Below are 18170 nucleotides of genomic sequence, written 5' to 3' on the forward strand. Positions count from 1 at the left end.
TTGCAAACTGTTCCTGTATTTATCCTAGAGGAAGGCAGAGATGTCTTTGAACTTGTCTTTGATCAGCCAGTTTTAAGCCCTTTGCACATTTTGGACTTCCTGAGAAACTTAATGCCATCAATGCCACAGTGCCCCTTTTCCATGTTGCAAATCCCAGTGTGTTCCTAATGCATTGTTGCTGAAACACGTATTTGTGAAAAGAAGGGCAAACTGCCACAAAACATACAGTGTAGAACTGCAATGTAATGGCTGTATCACCATTAAATAGTAAAAGAGTACATTGACAAGTCATGCATTTTTTTGTATTTATGTGAATTATCTGTAAAATACTGGAATAATAGACCTCGCTAACGAATACCGAGAAATTTGGGCTGCTGGTTTTTTATTAGAGCTTCCTTCCTGCAGCACTCCTAAAAACATACTTGTAATGGAAATTGTTTCCACTAGGAAGATAGTAAGCCAGGTAAAAGGAATGAGTAATAGCTCAAAATTCTTCACAAGGATATTGGAAAGCTTTGCTAGAAAAGTACCTCTGTGGTACCACTTTGTACTTCTGTGGTGTAGAGTCTTTTGAAAAAATAAAATAAACCGACATTTTTACTTTAAACAAGAAATTGTTGCTAAGCCCTTTGAAAATAGTCTGGTGACACAATGCAATCTTTTTTTTTTTTTCCCACGTGTGATCTACAGGTAGCTCATTTGAGAGACTTAATGTAATTAAACTGCATTATAGTAGATTACTACAATTTACTATCTGTTTTCTGAAAAATTGTGTATACATGAGAATGTAAATATATTTCTAGTCTGAATCAGACATAACTGGCAATGACCCATTCTGTTATTTCTAATGTTGTTTGGGGCTTTTGTATCAAAATGCTTTTTCTGATTCATAATTTTGAGGGACAGTGCCAATTTTTGAAATAACAGCATCAGCAACATATACATTTCAATAATGTTCTTATATGGATAACTTAATCAGGTTCAGGACAGACTATTTGCAAACAAAAAGAAAAGGGTAGAAAGACTGCATATCTTTGCTTAAGCATAGGAGGAAAGAGACTTTAAGGCTCTGATCTGAGTCAGGACAGAATGAGCATGTGCTAAACACAGGTCTTAACCAGTCCTCATTCTGCAGCTCTCACTGTTTCCATGAGTTATAAAATATTATTGAACCAATTTAGAGAGTCTGATTCTTGTGGCTGTAGGACTGTATGCCACATATGAGCCCTCAAGTGAGGGTAATGTTTTATTTTCAAACAAAATCTGTTTTACTCATTCAGACTCTTGTAGCACATACTCACAAAGACACAAGATACACGTGCCCAAGTCAGGTCTTCAGCACTCAGACATCACATTGTACCCAGGTTGTCTGTCCAGGATTTCTGGATGTTGCTTGGAGGATAAGGGATGGAAGTCATTGAATCCTCCTCTCTTCTCTTTGCTGCTTCTTAGCTTGGAAACCCTCAGCAGTATGTGTACACTGCTTTTTGTATGATTATATGGGTCTCTTGTGGCTCCTACTCTGTCACTGTCTTCTCACCACCATCTCTAAATGCACTGAATCTTTGCTTCAGACTGCTTGTAGGCTGCCTTTGCCTTAGTACATCCCTTCTTTCAGTCTGTCCTTTGTTTCCTTGGTGCTGGGTGCCCTGAGAAGATGTACATAAATGACTTGGAATCTTGGTGTCTGCTACACCCTCTCCTGGCAGTTGTCCATTCCAGTGCATCTAAGCCTAGATATTCCAAATCATTCTCCATTCAAGCAACCTTAACATTTCTGTGACAGATGATTCTTCAGTCCATCCTGAAAAGTTCTCAGGCTGCATTGCTGTGCAGCAGAGAACAATGGGCTGGAGGCAGGTTGATGGCTCTGGAGCTCAAACTCAATGTAGCAACAGCATTTAAATTCACAAGAACAATAATGATTCAGATGAGTAGTCAGATGCCTTGCCTGTCATAAGGATTTTGTCTTTGTGTATCACAGTCCCAGGAGATAGCAATTAAGGACAGCAGGCAGTTCAAAGTAAACACCACTGGAGTGACCTGCTGAATTCGTCATTATTGCCAAAATAGGGAAATGGTATACAACCTCACATGACTGTATTTCTAACCATGCAGGTGACGCAGATATTTGGTCTATTCTTTTGGACTGAGTTTTTGACTTGGACAAGCTATAGTTTGATGTCATCATGATTTCTGATTTGCAAATATTGGTTTGGAATGTCCTAAAGCATCCTGAAGTATCAAGGAAGGGCAATGCTTGCAGTGCTTGTTGCTGTTGTTCCCCAATAGAAGATCTTTTGCAGTTTCATCAAAATCGTGATATGATGTTCATGGAACCAATGGAGAAATGCATACATGATGCAAAAACAGGCATTTAAATGTATTCATTTTTATCATCCTAAAATATTTAAAAGAGAATGTCAATAAATTGTGTCCTCCAAGTACCTGTTTGTCTTGCTGAGTATGAAATGCAAGATGAATGTATAGCCCAGACACTACCTGGAAGCAATAATGTTTTTAACATTCCCCTTTTTAGAGAGAATATTAACATAAAAAGACCAGACTTTTCAAGTGTATTCAGAGAAGGACATTTAATATTCCTCTACTCATCTCTTACCTTCAGGCATCCTTTGAGAGTGTCTTTGCTGAGAGAAGAGAAGATGCTGAGGAGGAAAGTACATGTTCTCATAATATTCTAAAAAGATTTGGTACAAACTTATTAGCATAATAATCTCAGCATAGTTTCTTTGTGTTCTAAATCTTAAATTGCTAAGAAGTCTTAACATACAAGAACATAACAGCTACTGAAATAAAATAATAATTTCCTTTTTTTACAACACTTTTCCTCAGAGAGAAACGTATGATTTGTCACCTGCACTTCAGATAAAGCAGCAGCTTTCTTTATTTGCTTATTACTGCAATTTGTATCACTAGTGATATCAGACCAGTTCTAAGAAGGGCTTTTATTGAAGGGAATTGTGCTCTTTCAAGTATGTGATTACTCTGAATTTCTGAAGCACCAAAAGAACAGGAATGCTGCCTAGATGCTACTTGTGTTCATGCTGAGATGACCTTTATCTCAGGCCATAAATGAATGGTGGCACTGAAACCAATGTGTCTTCTTGGCAAGTAAAAGCCCCTTTAATATGAGTCACAGTGTCACAATTCAAGCTGAGAGTCAGGTTTATTATGTTGATTAATCATCTTCATTAAGAACTAGGTTACACCTGCACACTTATTTCTGGGCAAGGACAACATCAGTTTTCTCACAGAGGGAGAACCTTTGTGGTGCAGTAGTGACTCAGACTGACCATACCTGCCAGTTTAATTTTCTTGCTCTTGACAAGGAATTTTCTGCAGCCCTGCACACGGGTGGGTTTTTTTCCCTCATCTTGGTCAGAACATTGCTGCTGGTCCACTGAAATACTTTAGCTGAGTCTCCAAGTTCCACATTCAGCTCTTTTAGAAGGAAAACGTTTGAATGCGTTTTTTCTGCCTGTGTCTGATCAATGATGTACCAACACCACCAGCATGACTAAAGGTAGAACTCTGGGTTTTCAGAGGTGGCATTAAAAATTAAAGCAAATGAAAATACATTTAAAAGAGTGAGGGATATAAAAATCTTAGTCATATTAGAGCCTCATATATCTGCCAAAATCAAGTGCTGCCACATAGGTTTTTCTGCCGGTGAGATAATGGAGCCTGTTGTGAGAGCCAACTTTTGACATTAATTTGCATTGCATTGCTGTTACAAATTTCTAGGCTATTCCATTTGCCAAGATTTTGCTTGCTATGAAACCAGTACACTGACCTCCCATTAGGAATTCCAGTGCCAATTATATCCCTGTCTCCTGTGCAATATAGCAATATGAGGTAAATGGGTAAAAAAAAATCATATTTTATGAGGTAGATAAATTCCTGGGCATTTGGCATGAAAATGATTTGGGACAGGATACATACCATAGCATGATACAGTAACCAAGATGTTGAACTAGCATGATTTACATTGTTATTCTGAAAGAAAATTGGTTTAGCTATTTCTTTTCTTGGCCAGGAAAATCCTCTAGTGTATAATGAGTGGGTTACAACATGCTCAGCATTTCCAGGGGAATGCAGAAACTGGTCTGGGAAATAGCAGCCTCCATGTACAGTTTCATTTTGGAGTTTACATTTAAACCTCAAGGAAGATTTTGATGACCACTTATCATACTTTCATTAATCATAGAAATCGTAGAATGCTTTGGTTTGGAAGGGATCTTAAAGACCACTCAGTTCCACCACCCCTTTATTCAGGGACACTGACTAAACCAGGTTGTTCAGAGCCCTATCTAACCCAGCTTTGAACACTTCTAGGGATGGGTCAACCTGAACATGCATATTCTTAGTGAAATTAGGGTTTAATTAAGAGATCAGGCACTCTATAGGTTGTGTACCTTAGCTTGGCTGTTTTTCTCTTAAGTTTAAAAAGTGGATGTCTGCAGTAGTAGTGCTGCTGTGTAAGGGAGTAACTCCCATTTACTTATGGTAAAGGATGAGGATCTATCCTGTTGTATTTTAAGCTGTTCATGTTCTGTGTCTCCAAGACAAGGATTCCATGTGGAACTGAAGGTCTGGTTCTTTGCTAAAGGTTGCAGCATTGATTTGTTTAAAAAGGCTTTGACATTGAACTGTGTAGCTTATGAAGAGTATAATTTGGTTGGACAGATATACTGACACGAAACTGAATAAAGCACATTAGTGCATTTCATGAACCCACTGAAGCAAGATTTCTGTGATGGTGATTCACTTTAGCCTGGACATACAGAAAATGCAGTTATCTGATTGATGACTACATAACTACATTTATAAAAAAAAATTGATCTTGAGGCTCTGGCAGATGAATTTGAAAAAAAAAATGTTAGTGAGAAAAGGCCTAATAAAAAATGAATGATTTTAATAACTTTCTTCAGGTCTCTTTGATCTCCTGCCAGAAGGAAGTCCTCTCAGGGGTCTGGGTCCCCTGTGTGTAAGAGGCTCCCCATCCCTGTAGCAGCAGTGGGCTGCTACAATGTAGCACCAATCCATGTGGTGATCAGCCCAGGGTGGCCTCACTGTTTGCATTCACTTCCATGGCATGGGCAGCTCACTTTTATGCTCCTTATACATCACTTTTCTGGCACTGCTTTTATGAGAAGAAGCACTGATAAGCTGCTTCCATATAGGCATGAATTTATACCATACACAGATGCTCAGCCTAGTGCTGGCTCCTGACTTGTCCATCCCATGATGCATGGAAGAAACCAGATCAGGAGGCAAATTTTCTAGATGAGGAAATGGAGAAAATACTCTTTGGTCCCCAAAAGTACTGGATTAGCTTCTTGTCCTTGAGGCCATTTATGATGTGTATCCTATTTTCCTCCATGTTTGAAGTGATGTAGGTGATCTAGGCCAGTATTTCTCTTGCCAGCAATAGGAAGGACTGCACATTAGAAATTGAGTCATTCTCATATAGTCCCACAAAGGAGACAAAAATATTGTATCAGGATTAGTAATTCATACTTTGCTGTGCTAGCTCAGATTTGTTTCCACAACTCTGGTGGCTTGTCTGCACCTTTTACCAGCAGGAGTCATTTCAGAGGAAACAGTGGTTACTGTCCTTCAGGAAAGCAGTCTAGTGAACCAGAGGCATGCAGAAAGACAAGTGCTGATTTTGTTCATATTGTGTCTAAAAGGGCGAGAGTCTTTCTGATGCCTGTGTCTTGCTCTGCAACTTGAACCAGAACCTCTGTATGCAAAATGTAAACTGGATCTTTTCCTCGCAGATTAGCCTCAAATCTCTTTTCACTGTCATTCCCTGTGCCTTTCCCAGTCTTATCAAACAAAAATAAGGTTTCTTATAGTGTGTTAAATCAAATAAAACCAGAATATTCACTACTTCTAAAGGGTATGCTGGAATATTTTTTCAAGGAGGGATAGAAAACAGATTTTGCAATCCTTACACTGCATAAAATATAGAAATGTATCTTTGTAACAGATGTCTATTTAATTAAAAAATATTATTTAATGATAATTTTAATACTCTCTGGTTATATTTTTAAGTTTGTTGTCAAAATTCATGATTATTTGTATCCTGTCCCTTATTTTTAAACAAATGTCCTTGTAAATGTACAAAAATTAACACCTTTCCCAACATCATTCCTTCCTCAGTCAAAACCTAGCACTGTGCCCCAATATCCTATCCTGAAGTAGCCTGTTGCTTTTCTTCTTTAGAGAGAATTGTGAAAACTTTAAGGCTGTTGCATTATGATGCATGGGTTGCATGCTCCATCCCAAGACTGCAAACTCCTTTCATTATCATTGTGGCTCAGATAATGAAGGAGATACAGTTCTTGTTTTTATATTAAAAATGGATTACACTATTAACACTCCTCCAGAAAGTGGAGAAAGCTGCAATTCAGGTCTTAGGCTGACAAATATTACCTTACTTCTGTCCTGTGCACACTTACAAAGGGGGTTGCACTTGTCTTGACAATAATTTCTAAATCTGTAGATGCCAAAGACACTGGAGAACTTAGCTGTTTCTCCTCATTCTGACAAAATAAATGAGAATTAAACATTTGAGTGGTAATTTTCAGCAGCACTAGACATTTGCTGTGCTTGAGAAAGTAAGTTCCCCACATAACTCTTTCCAGAACATAGAAAATTTTACATCCAGGGTCCAGTCCCTTCTTCATACCTTTTGTTCTCTAGCTGTATCAAGGATGGTAGGATATACAGATCTTACATGACACATACAGAAGGAAAGGTGAGTAAATATTGTACGAAGCATGTATAGACAAGGAAGTTCACTGATATCAATCTGACTTTTGTTTTTAAAGCTTACTCCTGTTTGTGATACCAACATGGCACACTGCTGGAGTAGCCTATTTTAGAATTTGTAAATATGTATGCGTGGCTTGATCTGTGTGGAAAGAGAGAACAGATATTCTTTGGTGTGAATATCTTCACCACAGTGGAGAAGGCATTCTTCTGTAAGCATTCATAACTTCAAAGAACTATTGTGTGCTTGAATCCTGTGTATTTTCTACAAGAGTGCAATTTTTATAATAATTGCACAAGAGGTGTCTGATGTGTTTTTATGCATCAAAAAGCAAATGTTTATCTCTGGAAGTCCCTAAATAGTGTTACAATGATGCAAATTTCAATGATTTAATTCCTCATATGTGTTTAGTGACCAGAATCTCTAGGCAGACTGCTGCACATAACTGTGACGTATATCGCTGTCTGACTGTCTTTACCAGACTTTTTTTTTTAAAGTGCAGTTGTTGATAGGTTTACTTCAAGTATGAAAATAATCCTTTGCTTCTATTTTCAATGGAATATAAAAAATTTTGCATTGTTTCAATAAAAAATAAGCCTGAAAGCAGAAATGGTAGTGCACACATATGGATTTAGAAAGCTCAGGTGAAATTGCTTTAATTACCAGAACAAATAGATTGTGTTTGATGCTATTATCTGATGAAATTTTATCAGTAGAGAATTGCACTAATTTTTAAGCTACTTTATTCCCATTCCTGTATTTTCTTTTCAATCTTAAAGCTGATTAGGGAAGTTTTTCCATAATATTTTGCTAACTTATCTTCAAGTAAGGCGCAATGTCCTCTTCAAGTCATAGATAGTAAAGTGAAAAAAAAGTACTTCATTTATATCCAGGAAAGCAAAAAGAAACAGCTTATCTTCTGTGCTGGCATTAGAAATCATGACTTTTCTTTTTGTTATTACAGTGTCACAATCCACAGGCTTTTTCATTCTGTCTTTTTAGAACAAAAACTTATTTCTGTGTCTGACTGCTAACTTTGGTGAGCTGCCAATACACAAGCTTGGCTTCTGAAACAAAATTTCAAGAAATAGCCCAATATTCATAGAGGCTCAGAACCTTCATCCCTGGAAACAGCTTTACCTCATGATTATAGCAAATTGTGGAATTTAAAATCTCTTTTGGCTTTAGAATGTGTGTTGGGCTTTGTTGGAACTTCAGGTTGTGCAGCCTGTGGAAGGAGATTGGAGCAGGAAAGCAAACTTATGTCACAGCGTGGTAGTAACAAGTCTGTGTGAAGGTTTTGTTGAATTTTATAAGATTTGTAATTTAACAGGGCAGTGAACTTATTCCCAAGCCCTCATTATTAAATTTGATTTGAACAAGGCATGGTTGTTTGTGTGGACAGTGCTGTGTGCCTCAGCTCAGAATTGCAATTACCAGGGAGGATGTTTGAGCGAGAAATCCATGATGAGTAAAGAGATTTGTCTTTTTGTCAGCTTTGCTCTCTGCGGGAGACTGCCCTTCTCTTTGCAGCAGCCTTCTTTTTCTCTGTCTGCTTCAAACTTCTTTTCATTGAAATCAATAGCAAATGTTGACTTTATTTGAACAGTACTGTTGGCCCAAAGTAAGGCCAAAGTTAAATCAGAAATAAATATTGCTTACAACTTCAAAATTGATAGCAATTTAACAGTTGTTACATTTATTTTACATTTGTGGGCCTGCTGTTTATTCCTATTCAATCAGCAGTATATTAATTACTTAGTCCTGTAATTAAGCCTTGAAGCCACACTCAAAAAATAAAAATACTTAAAAATGTTTTTTATTTAAAAATCAATTTGAGTACATTGATTCATGTGAAAATAAATAGAATAATTATTTTTCCCAGAAAATTTTGCCTGTTTCAGATATTTTAGGTCTCACAGCTTGTATTTCACTGTCTCAAATTGTCGTTTGTTATTAATACTGCATTCCAGTGCTTAAAGTCCCACGCTGAAGAACCTGACGTTAAAGATGAAGTTGCTGAACAATCTTTCCCAAAACTGTTACTTCTATGATTAAAAACTCATATGAGATATTTATTTAGCTATAGACATCTGCTTGAACCACTGGCCTCTGTCCTGGCAAGAATTCCCAGTGAGACCCCATTGTACCCAGTGCTGACAGTATCACTTTTTTTTTTACAATGGTGAAGTCCTGTGCAAACAGAAAGATACAGACTTGCTGCCTTAAAACTCAGAGTCCTGGTCTTCCAGAAAATTGAGTACTACAAAATAAATATTTTTTTCCAAGGAACTGTCACTGCAACTGTTGGAAAAGGGACTCCGTGTTAAATAAAGATGGAGCAGAATTTTGCTAAGAAGAATCTATGCATTTCTGAGTATCCAGCACCCAGACCAGCTCCAGAACAATATCATCACTTCATTGTCATTTCTTTGAAAATAAAAGCTGAAATGCAAATGCAGTGTAATGAAAGTTAAAATTAGAACACTAAATACAAATCATTGATTTTCAACACATCCAAACAGAAGTTTTATAAAACAATTCCAAGGCCTAAACAAACAAAGGGGGGTTTAGGCTCTTTTGTATATCTGCTGGTAATTCATAAGTATCTCACCAGAGCAGAGCAATTTGACAGTTTTCTGATCAATAGCTATAAAGAGAAATTAAAATAAGGTCAACCTAGTAGAAACAAGAAACAGACCCTTTAAGTAGCTTTAAGTCATAACTTTTAGTGCAGAGAAAAACCGTTACTGCTTTGCTCCAGAAGAGATGTAAAAAAGTCCTAATCTTCCAAGCAGAATCTTTATTTTCATCCAAGAGTTGCTTCATGTTTTATTCAGCAGCATCTGATCACATAGAAACAAACATTTTCTAGTTTTTCAGGTAGGAGATATTAGTCAAGATTTGCTTGATATATATGGTACTTGTAGTTTAAATGAGAACCTAAATGATATAAAATGAAAAATGCAATATAAAATCAGTTAATTTTTTAAATTAACTCAAACAGCTAATTTTGTTATGGTATGTTACTAAGACTTTCCTTGCAAGTGAAGGACTGAAATATGATTGCCTAGGGTCAGAGTTCAGAGCTTTGGCACTGTCCTAATTTACTTGGATCTTTCCCCAGGAACTCTTTTGTACAGGCAGGACCCCTGATTGCAGCGCCTTTCCATAACAAGGCAAAACATAGAGGATTTATTTCATGTGCATACTTCAGAGTGTCTTCAGTTAAATTTCCTGCAGAATAGTATTGAAGTTTTTCTGCCCTGGTACACAGACAACTCACCACTGTCAAGCCACTGTTGATCCCTTTGTGGGCAAGAATTTAAGAAGGGAGGTGTCCCATCCAGTAATGGGAGAGAGCAGCCAACAGCATACACATCCCTTGACATCAGGTAAGAGACACCAGATGCCATCAGAAGCCACAACACCTTCTGCCAAACTGTTCAGGGTGTGGATGGCCTTCTGCTGCTGATTGCTGCTTTGCTTCCGGAAGGTCTGTGGATGCACAGATCAAAGGAATAGCACTCATAATGTGGACTAGGGATCACTCAGGAACCTTAACGTAGGATTCAGCACCCTGTGTGCTATGCTCATCTCTTGAGACATGAGCACTGTAAACCAGGTAATGCTGTGTGTTCCTCTTGAACACAGGAATATTGGCAGTGCAGGGATACAAGTCTGTATTGCATCCTTGTGGCTGAATCATCAGACTGAGGAGTTGGTTCAGTGTCTCTTATCAGACTGAAGAGTGGGCTCAGTATCTGTTAGCAGAAGTCCTGGTAGTAGCTGGGACCTAGTTTCAAGAGCTCCAAGCATCTGTCTTCCTATCATCATCTTGCATGACTTATGCATCTGAATTCCCCTGTGGAAGTCAGGGTGTTGGCTGTAGCCCAGTTCTTTCTGATTAACGAAAAGCAGCTCTTGGCAAGGATTCTACTTCATGTTTGAAGTCCTCTCCTGACTTTAGCAGTTTGTCAGCCAGAATAGAATAAGTGTTTTGTCTTTTATGCTGCCTTTTATGTCAAAGGTAATGTTCATAGTTTGGTTCATGCACAGATTGTTTTTGCCACATATGTTCTACTTTTCCTGGCAGAACTCATGAAAGTAAAGCTAGGTTTGTGCTGCTAATGATCAAAGACCAATGATCTAGTTACAGATAATCAGAACTTTGGAGTCAAAATCTAGATGCCACTGAGAAAAGTGATACCAAGAGCAGGATTCAAGATCTGCCCATTTCCTTAAGTGCCATTGGAGTGTTGTACCAAAAGCTGGTTTTACTGGACATAGATCAGATCACACAAGAAGGAAATGGTATAAAACCATATTATGCGAGTTAGGAAATTAGTTCTTTGTCTTACTTAATCTCATTATTCTATTTCAAATATCAAGTAAGCAAGCCAATCTAGTGGAATTATTCAATAGAGAATGGCTGGGCAAGAGTTAATATAAAAATTCAAAGAGCAGATGTTGTTGCATCATAGAAGCAGTATGATTTTTCACATCCTCTCCCATTATTTATCATTATGATTACAGGAGATTGATGAAATTATTGTCATAATTAAAACACTTCATAGCAGCAAAATCCATACATTCGGTTATTGTCATTGACCACTCCCCATATTTTGATGACAAGAAAAGGTGGAGTTTCATGCATTTCATATTGCCCAGGAACAACAAAAAGTGAAAGTTTGTTATTTTATACCAGTTGCAATAAATTAAAAGATACATAAAGGATTTATTCAGCAGCGTGTACCCAATCCCCTGTCCAGCAGCACCTGTCTGTATGGCAATGTGTAATTAATTGCATGTTGGTGATGGGATGAAGTGGGTGTCCAGGTACAGCTTGCTGGGGGGAGCATTTCTGAAGCTGTGCCTAAAGGCTGACCCAGATGGATGCTCAGGCTGAGTCATTCTTGGCTCAGCAGCTGTTTGAACTGTACAACATGAATGCATTTAATCCCTCTTATAGTGGGTCTTTCAGAACTCCCTTTCCAAAATAGCTTTTGTGGAGTTGCTCATTTGCTTGTTTGCTTTTTAGTGGTTTGTTTGTTTTGGTTTTGGTTTGGGGATTTTTGTTTGCTTGTGTTTTTTTGCTGTTGGTACTTTTTCTGTTTCTTTTGAATTGTTTTCAAAGGGATTGTGGGATTCATGATTGATTGCAACTGAACCTGGATTACCAGCTCTTTTCATTAAGAGGAAAAGTAAAGTTGAGTGAGCTTGTCATGGTGTGATCCCTGGAGCAGGAATATATAACTAGAGCTCCAGAAGCCTATCCTAATTCTATAACAAAGGGCTGGAGATTTTGCAGACATAATACAGCCACCTAGATAGGATGTAAAGCTTTGAGATAAATTCCATATGAGTGTTTTACTGAAAAAATACGGGAAGCAGTTAGCACAATATTCACTGAAAGTAAACTAAATTAATATTGCACCAGATTTGCCATTCTGTGCTATGGAACTCTGTGCTATCACTATAGCATTACAACTACATTTAAAAGAGATGGAAATGCAAGGGGGAAAGGAAGTAATGGATAGTGAGAAAATGCTAAATGTAGAAAAGGGAACTATGACTATAAGGTCTGGAAGAAGAATTTTAGGATATATAGGCACAGTAAAGCAAGTTCTGGTATTTTTATCTTTGCAGTGAACTGTACTATTAAACTGTACTATTAGTTTCACAGTGATGCCTTCCTCAATTAAAAAATTGCTTTTTCTTTTCCTTGTAGATATGTGAAACACCTGCTCAAATGAGATCATTGAATGACGCTACAAAAGTGGTATTTTCTTGCACATACTAATAAAAAAATGAATTAATAAGAACCCCCAATAATTAAAATAATAAGGATATTTTTATCTTCATAAAGAAAATATATACAGATGTTGTCTGCAGTCCACAAATAAAATACATGGCTTTTGCATTGCATTTTTCTTTGTGTATGTGCAATGTATGAGCTACGTGATAGTTAAACCAGATTTTACTCTAAGAAACCAGAGCTGGGCCTCTCACTTCCTTGGTGAAGTAGTAAGTACAGTGCAGAAGATGCAGAATGCAGACAAAACTAAAAATATTTTGATTGTTTAAGAAAAAAGTATCTTTAGGTGCTTTTTAATTTGGTGGTGTCTGAAAAACATACTTCACTGAAAGGTCAAGTGCTTCATCAGGATGAATACTTGGCAAGCTTTAGGCAAAAGCTCCAAGTTGCTAGTAAGTAAATAAAAGCCTGAGATCTTTCCATCACCAGAAGGCCAAATAAACACCAGAGGTGCAAAAGGCCTCAAGACATGATCTCTGCAGATGTCATAATAGCCAGGTTGTGTCAAATTCCCTACATCTTGAGAGTTTATACACCTCTGCAGAAGCTTACACAAGTACCCATAGACACACACACACATTTGGATTTAATGAGTCAGCCAGGATGACAAACAAGGTCAGCTGTAGCTGCTGTTGAAAAGACTGTTCTGACTTCTTTCCAGAGCCATCAGAAATCTTTTCTGAATCATAGTACTCATCTAAATATGCTTCCCTTTTGTCCTCTATCTCCTATATAAAGTACTTTCCATATGAAGGCACTTTTGTCTGGCAATGTAATTTATGGAAGAGACCGTCTATTATTTTTCCACATGAAGCTTTAGATCATGGATGGATATTTGAAGTTTTTAACATCACAGAGAGTCTAAAGTTTCAGGTCTTTTAATTTATTGCCAGTGAAATAAATACTAAAGTTGGCAACCTATGGTGTAACAGGAAAAATCTTGCTGAGAATTACAGACTACTTCCAGGGTTTGATTTTGTAAAGTCCTACAAATAGGCTGCTACACTGGAGGCATTTATTTTCTTGTTAAACTTTATAATGTATGATCCAGATTATCCTTTGTCCCTGCAGCTGTATTTGGTAGGAAGATTTGGGGAAACCCTAAGCCTAGCTATTGCATAAGCATCCAAGTTCCAACTCTATATGCTAGACTAAGAGCAGCCCCCTGGCACCTGCATGGGTCTGGAATGTGCTCAGAAAGGAAAATTGACTCTATGTTTTCAGCTGACTCGAAACTTGGAGGCTTGTCCTTAGTGACTTTAGATGTCATTCTGGGGTTGGCTCTGAATTCTTTGGGTACTGGAGCCAGAAATTAGTTTCATCTGTCCCAGCAAAATAAAATCCTGCTAAAGACAGGCTTCAGCCAGTGTATATCAAGACTTTACCAAAAGCAAACCTTGGCATAAGGAAGTATTTGGAGTAAGTTTTGGCATCCTTAAGAAACCCATTATAAGTGATCATAGTTGGATTTCGACTGACTTGCTTGAGAACTGCAGTGGCCCCAGAGGTTTCCAGTCCTAACAGTGGAGCAGTGGGAGCCAGACCACACCATGATTTATCCCCAGCCTGTCTTAATGGCCCTGGCTAGCAAAATGCTTTTGGGAGGCCCTGCTCCCCACTGGTGGCCTGTCCAGCACAAAATTAGGCGATGCATTATTTGTCTGACTAGAATATCACAAAATAACACATGAATGTACAAAATAACACACGAAAACAAAACAAAATCAGATAAATGAACTTTAAAATAATAACATTAATATCTAATGGGACAGTGACATTGCCAAGAGGCCAATAAAAATAAAAAAATCAGTATACCATTTAATGGGCTCTGAGGGGCCAACATAAGTGACAAGAAATCATTCCCATGTTATGCCATTTCCCTTTTCAAGGTGTTTAGGTTAGCTTCCCTGTGCTTTCTCAGAGCTCCACTCAACATGTGTAATGGAAGAAGAAAAAGCTAGGGCTCACAGAAGGGCAGTTCTGCTGAAGGCAGTGAGAACCTTGACACTTTAGAGGATGTGGCTCTGATCTTACCCCTGCATAACAGATAGCAAAAGCAAAGTGACAGCCTGTAATCTGAGAGTCATTCTAAATTCTCATCGTTGTCCTCAGAATGCAGGACAGAAGGATATTGAAGAGATCTTCAATAAATGCAGGTTAACACAAGCAGAGCTTCACTAACTTCTCAAGAATTTATTCATGATAGTTCATCTTGGCAGAAAGATGCAAAGACTTACAGATCCAAAGACTCTGCTCTGCTCTTCCTGGCTGGGAAGGTTGTGGCGAAAGCTTGTTTCTCCGTTGTACTGGCTTTCTTGTGCTTCACCATTTTTCTTGTATTTTGGGGTTTTTTTTATAATATTCACTACTGATCTACCAGAAAATTAAACCTTTTTCCTGAAATGGCAATGAATACTTGGGTTCCAGTGAAACCTCTGGGATAAGTTGTTGGTCATTCATAACCATGTGTCTTTAGGATCTGTGGAAGGTATTGTTGAGACTCTGAACCCCACAAGTGGTTATGGAAATTCTTCTGCTTATTAGTATTTATCAGCAGAGGAGGAGGTCACCAGAGCTTCTGTTTGCAGGGCTGGCAGCTGACGTTTCTGAAAGGTCATTGTTGATACTGGTAGTGAGTAATGACCGACCTTGCAGCCCACAAGGCACACTCCCATCTTTCTGCCACCATCTGCTTTATCCATCTTGTTTTCCTGCAAATATATTGTGTCTCACCTGGATTCAGCTGTTCCTCTGGGACACTTGGATGAACCCTGAGGTCCAGACTGCAAGCCCAGAACAATGTTTCAGACAAAGAACCAAGGCTCTTTATAAAATTTTCTTGGAGCATATGAGTGAGCTACACCAGTAATGACTTGTCTCACTGTTCAGGTGATTCCCATTCCCTCATCTGTATTCCTCACTAATGCCCTGAAATTTACAGATAAAAAGAGGAACTACAAAGAAAACAGTTCGTTTCTCTCTGCAGGTCTTGGTAAAAACACATTTTACTCTTTATTTTAGCCTAAGCACTGTGAACTTCACCTGCCTATTTATCATTGAAAGTACATCTCTTCATGTATGTTAGTCTGGAAGCCTTCAACAGAACTTTTAGTTGCTAATAGCTACCTCTTGGGAAAATGTCAGTTCATAGTACTTTCCTATATGTAAATTTCCTTGTTGAACTTCTGAAAGGAATATATAATGCCTTAGGGAGAAATGTGTAGATTTTGCCCTAGTTGAAACTGGAACTTTAGATGGTTATATTCAATTTAACCTTTTGTGATAAAGGTGCCATAATTCCTGACAGGGACAACACAATATCCAAGCACTACAGCCATGATATTCAAATCATCTGTAATAACTAATGCAAATAATTGTAGTTTTGCTGATTCACCAATTTTTCCTTATATCCCCACCAATAACTATATTATTGTATCTTTATTCATCTTTAGATTAGATGTAAAAGTAGTTTAAAATGCAGTGACAGCTTTGGGTCACTTTTCTCCTCATTGTAGGGTAGGTGTGATATAGAAGTACCAGTGTTGCAGTAGATATAATAATTTAAGAGCATAGGTATAGCAAGATGTATCAGCAGAGATAAAAATTCTTTAGGTAAACTAACTGGTGTATCTTAAAAAGTTATTTGAGACCTCAGGCACACAAAGCTTTTGCCAGAGACTGTCACAAGAGGGTTTGAATGTCCCCAAACTTGTCCCCTTCTATTATGGAATTTAAAATACCCTCATAATGCCTTAGATACAACCCTTAGAGGTCAACAATGATATACCCTGACCTCAAATGAAAATCAAGATTTTTATTCATTATTAGTAAAACTGCTATAAAATTAGAGCCAGACTCAAGAAAAATGCATTATTTCCACACAGACCCATATTTCTTGAGGTAGAATTGAAACCTACATCCAGCTGTAGCATGGGCTATTCTGCCAAGTGGGAAAAAAATGCTTTAAATGTATGTCATGTGCATTTGATTTAAAACAATCTACTCACAGGATTTTTCACACTTTATATGACTTATATAAAAACATTGACATAATAAGAACTTATAATATTTTTCTTGGTTTTTTGCCCACCCCATAAAATATTCACTTGCTTCAAATAATTTTATAGGAATGTATGCTTAGGATAAAAAAAAAAAAGCAGTGGGAGTTTGCCTGGAGAAGGATTGAATGAAAAACTGAGAGGGAACTGGCTGAAAATAAATATTAAATAGATGGTTTTACTTTGCAGTATGTGCTGCAATCAAAAGAACATTTTTTAGCAAAAACTTAATACATGAAATCAAGAAAGTACTGACCAAAATAAGTATTGATCCAAGAGGGAAGAATGTCATGTATGAGGTTACATTTATCCAATTATTTGAAGATTCTTCCAGTGTGATACAGAAATTATTTGGTAATTGAAAAAGTTACCTTACATTCATCTCTTATCCTGCAGTTTTTCTTGCTTCTCCCTAACTCTTCATGTGTGCTTCCAAAGTCCATCCAGCTCTGCCTTGTCATTATATTCTTGCTCCACTGAACTCAAGTGTTTGCTAGAGTATTTTTAAAGACATTGACAGGCATCTTTGGTATGTAAGGTCTAGGCCGTATGTCCAGTACATCTGGGATGCTGTTCCAGCTAAAGTAGTAAGGCAACAATTGATATGGTTTTTTCCCCAACCCAAAAGTTTTGACTGAAACTCTGTAGTATGTTTCAGTTTCTTTAGCAGTGTATATTTAGCTCTACCCACACAATTCTCCTTTTAAATTATACTAATAGTATTAATTTTACCCACAAAAGTTATTTTCCAGGTTATAAGGACTGCGAAAGCTGTATTCCCTGTTAAAATATTATATATATAGAAACTAATTCTAAATTTCTGCTTTAATTTTGCAGGCTATGAGAAAAGTTTTAGTCTGACATAAGTGTATATGATTCTTTTGAAACCTTTGTTTTACAGCAGGATAGTATTCGTCTCAAGCCTTTGGCTGTGTCCAAGCTGTGCTGTCTCCAAGATTATATAATTGCATATTTTCTTATTGTACAAGCACCGCTGCAAAGTCCTCCAAAAATTGCAAACACTTTTGAAAAGACATTTCACAGCTGGGCCTAAAAGGCTGAAAGTTTACTGTGCTACTGTGTGACATGCTAATCCAGAGATTCATAATGACGTAGCAAAATGGCAAGGAAGTGTTCTGTTTTGAGGGGTGTTCCGTAGTGAACTAGGCATTCCTGCAGTGTGGTTGCGCTCATCTCTTGGATGGTGGACCAGTGGCCAAAGCTGCTTCATTTAGTCCCACTATTCCAGCACTCAGAACAGCAGGAATGCTCTGCTATAGTTTTTATCCCTCTGCTTCCTTTCACTGCTTTCCAGTTGTTTTTTTCTGCTTCTTTGTTCCACAGACTGGAAATATTTGAATTTAACATGATAATATTTCCCGGGACTTAGCAAGTTTTTTTAAAATATTGCTGGTTTTATCTTGTTATCCATTACTGAAAACAGAGCTAGTAAATGAGTAAATGAGTGTTGCTTCAGAATGGTAAGGTTTTC

The 18170-nt window shown here is 37.6% G+C and overlaps 1 protein-coding gene across 2 annotated transcripts in view; it reads left to right on the forward strand.

Annotated features, from left to right (window-relative positions):
- CALCR (calcitonin receptor) overlaps window positions 1–18170 on the forward strand; it is a 156081-nt gene that overhangs the window by 60633 nt on the left and 77278 nt on the right. Inside the window, exon 1 of one of the 2 annotated variants that reach the window (XM_088055654.1) lies at window positions 12534–12584. The exons of the other annotated variant lie outside the window; for it this stretch is intronic. The gene's annotated coding sequence lies outside the window, so the exon portion shown is untranslated. Of the gene's footprint in view, window positions 1–12533; window positions 12585–18170 lie in introns of those variants that run through there. 2 annotated transcript variants of the gene reach the window in all.

Source organism: Pseudopodoces humilis, chromosome 1 (genome assembly GCF_049639895.1).
Source record: "Pseudopodoces humilis isolate 2021_Gansu_Grassland_sample_001 chromosome 1, ASM4963989v1, whole genome shotgun sequence".
Classification (NCBI taxonomy): Eukaryota; Metazoa; Chordata; class Aves; order Passeriformes; family Paridae; genus Pseudopodoces; species Pseudopodoces humilis.